The following is a 10,622-nucleotide window of genomic DNA, read 5'->3' on the forward strand; positions in this document are numbered from 1 at the left end:
ACACCAATATGAATGACCTTCTGAGATTTTCTGTTAATGATACTTACAGCAACTCGCCAAAATTCACTTGTAATAGTTTCCATCTTTCAATATATTTACATCGTAGATGATTTAAAAAACAATTCTTTAATGAATATAGCAAGTGATGTATGTTATTAAAGTAACCGATGATTTACTAAAAGAAAACGTTTATTAAAGGGATCTAAAGAGACATTTTGCTGACAGTGTTAGCTCAAAGTGAAAAAGAAAAATGGAAACGCTTTGCTTTAACAACTTTTATTAGTGTATGCACTAAAATATCATATTACAAACCTGCTACATTCACAGGATTAGATTACTGGAATGTGTGAAGATACAGAAGCAGTGACAGCTACTTTGAAAGCATGCACTTTGATTACTGGATAATAATCGATCTGAAGACAGAATTCCAAACGTCCACGCTTGAAAATTATGTTCCCCCTGAAGCCGGAGTTGTGGGTCGTCCTCTACATCGCTTTTGACGAAAAAGCGCTCTTTCAGCGCGGTCAGGAGAACGCCTCGAACGTATCTTTTCCACCAAGTCTGCAATGTAACCGAACATACCATTACTAACCCTAATTATTAAATTAAAATTATTTTCAATTAAAATTATTGTACACACTACAGCAAAAGCAATTTTACTACAAATGACAATATGATTATTTTAAATCAATTTGAATCAAAACTCATCTCGTCTTCAAAGCGCAGGACGCAGACATTAATGGCGCAGAGGGTGAAGCTTGACGCTTTTTATATTCCCTGTTGTCTGTTTCGGGAACAGTGATGGGAGATGTTTGTGAGCTACTTGGCTCGCCCTGCGGGGGCAGAGGTGGTTATGTGTTGTCATTGGGTGTCAGGATGGCTTTTGGTCTTTTATGTTTCCAGTGGTCGTTACTATCGTAGTTTCCAGCTTGCTGAATTAATTTGTTTGGATGCATGGACACCACTGTGAAATACTGTATATATATTTTTCTCTTAGGGAGCGTAGTAGCCCTTATAAGGACTGGCTTAAAGGGGCGAAGCAAGAATGCGTTTCATCTTCCCAGTTATCTGTAGAGGACACTGTAGGGATAAGGTATTATTGAGCTATATAAAGCTCTGATCATGGCAGGAGGTAACAGCAATAGCCGAGCCGCAGTTAGAACTTCATTGGCAACAGCATTGTCATTCATTACCCTCCAAGGGTATTAATCACCGCATCTCACGGTCGATTTTATATTCAATGGAGCGTAGTAGTTCTTAAATAGTTCTTAAAAGAACTGGGAGATGGACTGAGTCCTTGACTCTTTATCCCGTCATCTGAATAAAGAAAATCTGTGTGGATGGGATGTTATTGAGCTAAAAGCTCTGGTCATAGCTGGATAACGGCAATAGCCCAGCCTCAGTTAAAACTTCATTGGCTACCGCATTGCCATTCGTTACCCTGGGAGTCCTAAAAAGAACTTTCTCTACTCCTATCACGCTCCAATCTTTCGATCGAGCGTAGTAGTCCTTATAAGGACTGGCTTAAAGGGCGAAGCAAGAATACTTTTCGCCTTCCCCGTTATCTGTAGAGGACAGTGTAGGGATAAAGTGTTATTTAGCTATTATTAAAGCTCTGATCATGGCAGGAGGGTAACAGCAATAGCCGAGCCTCAGTTAGAACTTCATTGGCTACAGCATTGCCATCCATTACCCTCCAAGGGTATTAATCACCCTATCTTACGGTCGATTCTTCAGCAACAACCTATCCGAGCATAGTAGTTTTTTAATAGTCCTTATATAAGGACTGGCTTAAAGGGGGGAAGCAAGAATGCTTTTCATCTTCCCCGTTATCTGTAGACGACAGTGTAGGGATAAGATGTTATCGGGCTATTAAAGCTCTGATCATGGCAGGAAGGTAACAGCAATGGCTGAGCCTTAGGTAGAACTTCTTTGGCTACAGCACTGTCATCCATTACTCTCCAGGGGTATTAATCATCGCATATCATTTTAACATAACATTAACATTTCTGGCTAGATGGGTGAAGCAAAATTGCTTTTCATATTTCCCTTTGTCTTGTAATGGAAGAACTTTGAATGGAGTGTTGGTGAGCTGTATGCTCGCCCATTGAGGGCAGTGAAGTTAGTTGTGTTCAGATGAATTTAAGATAGACTTTGGTCTTTTATATTTGTTGATTTCTTCTTCATTATATTCCGAGGCTTCCTTGATTAACGGGTTTGGATGGTTACTTGTCTTGGTAAAGAACTTCTCAGCTAGATTTATGAGAAAGGAAGAGATATAAGGGATATTAACTTCTCTATGGATCTGTGTGTTTCTTATGAACCAAGGGGCATCCAGAATCATCCTCACCGCATATCATGGACGCAGGACGCAGGACATATATGGCGCAGAGGGTGAAGCTTGACGCTTTTCATATTCCCTGTTGTCTGTTTCGGTAGCAGTGATGGGAGAGATTTGTGAGCTATTTTAGCTCGCCCTGAGTGGGCAGAAGTGGTTACTCGTCGTTGAGTGTTAGGATGGCTTTCGGTCTTTAATGTTTCCAGTGGTCATTACCGTCATAGTTTCCGACTTGCTGAATTAGTTGGTTTGGATGCGTAGATGTCTTCATAAAGAATTTCTCTGCTAGGGAGCGTAGTAGTGGGGAGATGTAGGGGATATTTATGTCCCGGTGGATGTGGGCGTTCCTGATGAACCACGGGGCGTCCAGAATCATATGCAGGCATTTGTTCTTTGTAGCTTGAGGATGTTTGTCTTGGAGGTATGGCTCCAGGCTGGGGAGGCGTATATGACTGTGGGACGGATCACTGTCTTGTACAGTAGAATTTTATTTGTTGAGCTTAGTTTGCTGTGTCTGTTGATCAAGGGGTATAGCTGGGCGATAACTTTTGAAGCTTTGGTATTTATATAGAACATGAAGAGGTATGAGAAATAATATCCATGAGGAGTCTCGAGAACATGATGATATTCAATTTTATTATTATTATTATTTTGTTTTTGTAATGATTCATTTTAGTTATTTCCTGTAAACGTAGTTACATACAAAAATAAATAAATAAATAAATATAATATATATATATATATCAAATATTCCAATTTTTCGCATTATTTTCAGATTACACAGTATAATGAAAAAAAAAAAACAAATTACCTAAATTCGCTGATTCAGTACTCTGGACACACAAGAGTATTAATAAAGTCATGCCGAGAAGGATAATCTGCGAAAATATACAAAAACGTCTTTTAGATTATAAGATCGTTTTTAATTAATAAAACAAATAAAATTAATATAATATAAATAATATGATATATAATATAATATAAATATAAATATAAAAACAGAAATATATTACAGTAATATTTTTCATTTGTAAACGAGTGAAAATTTGAGTAAAGATTTAGGACGTGATTATATTTATGCTTTACTGAGTAAAATAACTCCATTAATTTGTTTATATAAAGTGCAACATAGAAAAATATATAACAGCTATTTAATACAACCCAACATGAAATGGCTAATTTTAAAAAAGCTGTTGATTTATTTTAAGCTGACATATTTTATTTATTCCAGTTGAGTCTAATGCAAGTTTTAAAGTTAAAGCGAAAAATCACAGAAGATTCTGTGTGTGTGTGTGTGTGTGTGTGTGTGTGTGTGTGTGTGTGTGTGTGTGTGTGTGTGTGTGTGTGTGTGTGTGTGTGTGTGTGTGTGTGTGTTCTGGTTTAGCAAATTTAGAAATATAGTATTACAAACTCAAAAACAGAAAAAAAATCAGCCAACGCCTTTTATTCCCGTATAGGAGAGGCCGTTTTAGTCCAATTTAGCTTTGGGAGACTGAGTGGACAGATAAGTCTCCCCCGGTAGTCAATCAGAGCTGGCTCGCCCAAGGCTATCAGTAATTAAGCGGCACACATTGAAGAGATGGCTAACAAGTGTCACCATCTCGTGGTACCTAACATAATATTTTAATGTCTCAAAATTTTGTAGTTTCTACTGTCGATTATGTTGAGTTTACAGGACGAAAAACCAGAGTTTCAGGGAGAAAAAACTGGCTTTCCCGTGCCAGAGATGAGCTAACTCGAGAACCGGTCGAAAAAAGGATTAGAGAAACCTCCTCTAGTAGGTGACTAGAATCGAACTCATAACGCTCTTTTTTCGGGTTATTTTATACCTGAGGAAACACCACTTCCACTGAGATATACAGGCCTCTTTACAAACAGGATGTTTCCTTACAAACTCAACTAAATTGTAATTAACTAGTTCGTGTTCTTTAAGCACAATAATCGCTCCAAGAAATGTGTATTTTTACCGTATTAGAGACTGCTCAAATAAATAAATAAATTTATTTATTTATTTGAGCACTCCCATCATTCCTACACAACGAAAACAAAAAATTCGATTATTATTTTTAATACAATTTTCTCAACATCAGGAATACCCTACGCCTTACTCGGATGAAGTACGTATGAAGCCGGTAATTTTAGTATATTGGTTGCTTCAATTAGCTCAGTGAAATAGCAATGTGAAGAAAACAAGGATGGGAATTAACCGAATTGCATTTAGCTGTCCGTCGACTAGATCGGAAAATATACTTACTAGCTTCTTGTCCATAGTTGAAGAGTGTGCAGACCCTTGTGCAGTATCTGTTGTATCAAAATCGCTGTTATGCTGATTGTTGCGAGCATTCTGTTATTTATACAAAAAGCAAACAAAAACCCATAGGCGTCATTTCCAGATTCGGTGTAATCAGCAGAGAAAAGAATTTGACGAATGAGTCAATAAAATGTATCACATACGCATATCTTTTACGAGACAATTATATGTAGCATTGCTAAAATCTCATCACGTGATCTACATTGGAATAATAATACGACTCATTCATATATAGGGCGTTCTCAATCATATGATTCATTCGTCGACTGTCATCTTTACAACCTTCATGAAGGCCATTTCGCAAGAAAGAATAGTAAATGTCTATAAAACAAAAATATCCCTTAAAATATTTGAAAAAATAAAAATTTTCGAATATTTGTAAAAAATATAAAATAAATTTAAACATTATTTAATTTTACATAAATCGATAGAATATATCAGCCCACTATTTTTTGACTAAGAAAATATAGCTGATTGTTTACTATGACTAATAACAACGGACAAAGACAAAAAGGACTATGCCTGTGAGGTTTTATGTATTTCTACGCTTTATGCAACATAATCAAGATTTAATTGAATATTAGGGATCTGTTCTCTTTGTTTTTGTGTAGATGTTGCGTTGGGGTGATTTTTTATTGCTCATTTTTTCGTCCGTTTCTACCCATCTCTCCTTAATCCGAACGAAACAAGACTTAGAGTAGTTAATTATTTTAAAGCATAGCTTCAAGTTAATTAATTCAATGTAATTATAATAAGATTATTATTATTATTATTATTATTATTATTATTATTATTACTATTATTATTATTACAAGTGATGAAAGTCAAATATCGAGCATGTTGTGAGCTAACAGAGTTCAGCAAGCGACATATCAATATTGTCTGTAAAATTTAATGAATAAAATGAACACAAATGGAAAGTAATTCGTTTGATTGCTTCACGTTGTTTTCTTATAAAATCTAGGAAAAGCATTGCAAACATGAAAGGATTTCAAACGACTTCGAGAGCTAAGCTTGTGTTGTGGATGCCTGTTACTTTTGGAAAGGTAGTGTATATTTCGCTCATTTCGTAAGAGGTGCATCATCATAGTTTCGTCGCCAGCAACAATAACTCGGATATCAATCTACTACACTCTCATTGCTAGTGACGGAAGATTAGCTTCATAAGCGAATCTTTCATACATGATTCATGTAGGAAGTTATCGTGCATTTGCAAAACGTGTCATTCATATGACGATGTCTGTCAGTCTACGTGGATTTTCGCTGAATTCGTCATTTGTGGTATTTTTCGTTTAGACAAAAATAAAAGTTAACTCATGAGAAAAAGAATTTCGTATTTGTTGCATACTAAGTAGGAAAAAAAAGTAAAAAAAAAAAATAATAATTTATAATAATTATTATGCTAAAATAATATACTATTCTATCGTACACGATCAACTCCAAACGTTGCGTGTAATTGTGTATTAGAAAAGCGATTCGTAAACTGTGGGTCGTGGCCTTTCGGGGTGGGGTTTCGCGAAATATATTCTGGAGATCGCAGCAAACAGATAAATGAAAGCAAATTAAACATTCATTATAAAGCGATTGAAATTATCATACACAGAAAGCTTTCATTCTATTTTTTTTTTTTTTTTTAGTTTATTGCAGAAACGAACGCAATTAAACACGATTACATAACACTAGTAGCATAACATCAGTAATGGCGGAAACAAGTAAAGTAATCAAAATGCAAAACGTTGGTTATGGGACAATAAATGTTATGTGTAATAAATATAAATGCTAATGAAGACACTTCAAAACTAGCTCCAATTAGCTCAACGATCTCACCAACAATGTTTCAATCGGCTAGCGAGCTGTATACCAATTATTACAGACTTTTCAGATAACACGAATAAATATTATTAATAATAATAAATCAAAAGTTTGTTAAATACTTGATCATCCTTATCAACATTTAACATGAAGCAATACTTATTTCTGTGTTATGAATATTGTAAAATTAAATCTGTGGTTTGTACTTTTTTGTGTAGTAATTTTCCTTTCCCAACTGAACCTCATTTCCACTATTTTACATTAAGATACACACTGAACAAAAGTATTTAAAAACAGCTATTTCAAAAACAAGGGGTACAATTTATAGAAATGGGTTTAAAAGGGAAAATGGGTGGGGAAAGGTTGGGAACCACTGGTATAGATTATAAAAAAAAAAGAAAAAATAATAATTTAACCAGTACTGCTAGGGTTGGCTAATACTTTTGTTTTATGAAAAGCGTTCGCGGATTTAAAAAAAAAAAAAAAAAATTTAAGAACACCTGTGTGTTAGAATATATGCACTGAAGCAGACAAATTCTCTGGTTGCAATCAATGCGCCCCTATCTCGATCGATAGATGTTTAACGTAATCGATTGCATGCATGCGGACATATAGAGAGAGAGATAGAAAGGAAAAATTGATTAAGAAAGGTTCCCGTTATAAAAATGGTTTGAATATTTAATATAGGAAAAATATTTATCGTCTTCCCAAAAAGGAAAATGTGCAGAATGAGTGCATGATCAGCCGCCACAGCAAACTAGATGCACCAAACAAGCTACTATACCAGATGGTGATACGCCCTGTAAACACATACGCTCCCCCCCCCCCCGCCTTGGAGCAATAACTGGAAGTCAAACATTCTAAAATTGCAGCGAATACAGAATAAGTGCCTGCGGATGATACTGGACGCCTCACGGTTTTTTAGAAACACCCAGATCCTCCGAGAGACCAGAATCCCATACGTCTTTCCGCGCCGTCATGACCTAGGGGAAAAGTTCTTCTCAAAGACAAACACACACCCAAACCCAGTAGTCAGACAAGCTGCCAACTACAAAAAATCCGAGCACTGCAAACACAGAAGACCCAAGACAACCCTGCTTCCAGCTGAACACAGCTAACTCCACAGCCTCCAAAGGGCAAGCGTAAAGCTCACCCCCCCCACCCAAATTTCCTTACACATTATATGAAAAGTATAATTCCTTCACCCATCAAACCAGTAATGTTGTTGTTTTTGAAAATTTTGTAAAGGTGAATTTAATAATCCAACTTTACAAAACGCAATATGAATACTGTCGAAATCTGGTCGTTGAATGTTGTGAATAGGAAAAAAAAAAAAAAAAAATGAGAACTCAGGAAAATTTAAAACATACTTAACTGTTGAACGACTTAGCACGTATTAAAAATAATAATAATTGGATCACACTGGGTCATATTTCTCAAAAGAAAACAGATGAGCTCTTCATCGGGGTTGTTTGTAGTCAGTGTTGATATGAAATAGGAGTATTTCATAGCACAGAATAGTGGGTCGTTCGTGTTTTCATTTATTTTTAGGATGACATTGATCCGACATTGCATAGCCAGCATCTAATCTATCGTTCAAAATGACACTTTACTGTTCCTAAAGTAAATCAATATTATCTCCACTCTGCAATACTCTGGTATGTAGACCTTTTAGTCTTCATTAACATTCGGTGCGCGCACTGAGGCCACCAGTTAATCTTCCAAAGTGGCTCCCATTCCTTCCCTGTGTTTATATGCAGGAAATGCATGTTTGTTTTTTCTTTGTAATCACAAACTACTATCAATGAATTAAGAAGCGCGTGCCAATCAATATATGGCACGTGCTTCTAAATACTGTAATATCCGTGTAGTATCACCAACAATTGGGAAAATTAAAAACACACTAAAATTTGATTTTCATGTTCTTTTTTTATATTCAAAAATGTTTGTAACACCACAATTTCTCAAAAAAAAAAAATGCTCCAAAGGTCTTTCTATTCCAAATTAAAAACGCATATGTATCTTTATGCACAGTATATAAGAACTAAAATATTTCAGCGATGATTTACTTGATTAAGGCATTTAATTTCAGTTGAATTAAACTGTTGTTTCTAGCAAGAAAGAGTCAGAGGAACTGAAGCTCTAAATCTGAGTTTTCCAGATTCTGTTGAAAGACTGAGAAAAGAAACATTGCAAATTAATCTTAGATATGGCAAATCATTGTGTTGATCACACAGTTGATTATTAAAGTTAACTATTGCTAAATTAAATAACATTATTACTGCAGTTAAAATTTTTAAAAATGGTCTTTCTAACTGAAAGAGCATCAAATGAAAAGAGAGAAGGAAATTAACGAATGAATTAGATCCTTCACAATGAATCTGACGTGGTAAATCACATGAATATCAACCGAAAATTAAGTATGGTTTTTCGTTGACATTTATTGATTCTATTGTAAGCTATGCTTTTTAGGGCAATTCTTGATCTCCTTTTCCAAAAATGGTTATTGTGTTCTCAGTTGACTTTATTTGAAATTAGAATTTATTTTTTTAAAGAAAAGTCCAATTTCCACATTCTCTTAAAATATAAAATAAGCTATTTCAATATCATTGCTCACAACCATGATTTAAACAATGGCTTAAGATATTTAAAACGGATATTTAAGATATTTGTACTGTGCGGATCTGAAACGTGGGTAATAAATAAGGAATCAAGAAAAATAATTTTGCCATTTGAAAGAACTTGTTACAGGAAGATTCTAGGAATAGGATGGGTACAGAAAATCACCAATGAAGAGCTCTATCAGAAGATACAACCAAAACAGAATCTAAAGCAGAAGATTATAAAATGGAAACTGCAATTATTTGGACACATCTGTAGAATGAGTGAGGACCGGAAGATAAAGACATTTATGTTTGGTATTTTGGATGGTGTAAACAGAAGAGGTAGACCATACAGAGAATGGATAGACGATATAAAAGACTGGTGTGGAATGGGTGTACAAAAACTGCGACACTGTGCACTGGACAAAGAAAGGTGAACAAAGATAGTGAAGGAGGCATCAGACATTTGGACACATCTGTAGAATGAGTGAGGACCGGAAGATAAAGACATTTATGTTTGGTATTTTGGATGGTGTAAACAGAAGAGGTAGACCATACAGAGAATGGATAGACGATATAAAAGACTGGTGTGGAATGGGTGTACAAAAACTGCGACACTGTGCACTGGACAAAGAAAGGTGGACAAAGATAGTGAAGGAGGCATCAGACATCAACGGGCAGTGAGCCCATGGTTCGTGATGATGATGACGATGATGATGATGATTAAGATATCTCTAAAATAAACTCATTACGAATGGTGATATTAATAAAAATAATAATAAAAATGGAGAAAAGACACAGTGTAGAAGAAGACGTTCCTCCTTATTATAAAGTGTTTTGATTAAAAATAAAAAATACACAAAACAGAAAGTTTGTCAGCTACTTTATTTATTTTCATTTTAAAAAATTATCTCCACCACATAAAAAAGGGGAAGCGAACAGATTGACGCAAGCGTGAAGTCCAACTACAGACATCTCATTCAAATAAGAGTTATTACTATTATTATGTGACACATCCAAGGACTCATCGTGTGAGGGCGCTCTACTCCACTATAGACAACTCATCTCCCTACTTTACCTCCAACTATTACACAGCAACGCTTATCACCATCAACACACAACGCCATCTACCGTCATCACAAACACCAGTAGCTCCATGTGTAATGGTTGATTTGTATTCTACACACCTCAAGCATTTTTTTCCACCCATCAGCACTCAAATAATATAACTAATTAAAATACTTTACCAATATGAGTGAGAAAACTAAATCTCCAAATTAGAAAATAAAATGAAGTATAAAGTAATTGAACAACTATACTTTTCCGTTTGAATTTTAACTAAAATTTGATTTTTGTTTGCGAGTTTGAAATGTATTGTTATTGCTATAACATTTCATTAGTATTTGTAATTTATCCTGCAACATTTTATTGATAATAACATAACTGATTAATTCTTCATTTTGTCTTGCCACATACCATCTAAGAATTATCCTTATCTAAATCCTGCTATTAACGGTTACGGATATATAAAAATACTCCCCGCATTCAAAAGAATTCG

General features: G+C 35.0%; 1 long non-coding RNA gene across 1 annotated transcript; it reads right to left on the reverse strand.

Moving 5' to 3' along the window:
* Positions 1–346: 346 nt before the first annotated feature.
* Positions 347–4,635, reverse strand: LOC150100452 (uncharacterized). The gene is made up of 3 exons (XR_016549248.1): positions 4,593–4,635; positions 3,150–3,216; positions 347–561 (listed from the first exon to the last, which is right to left on the reverse strand). It is a non-coding gene; the product is annotated as an uncharacterized LOC150100452 (long non-coding RNA).
* Between the last annotated feature and the right edge of the window lie 5,987 nt (positions 4,636–10,622).

Source organism: Typopeltis vanoorti, chromosome 13, assembly GCF_054136105.1.
Source record: "Typopeltis vanoorti isolate ZY-2024b chromosome 13, IOZ_Tvanoo_1.0, whole genome shotgun sequence".
In the NCBI taxonomy this organism is placed as follows: domain Eukaryota; kingdom Metazoa; phylum Arthropoda; class Arachnida; order Uropygi; family Thelyphonidae; genus Typopeltis; species Typopeltis vanoorti.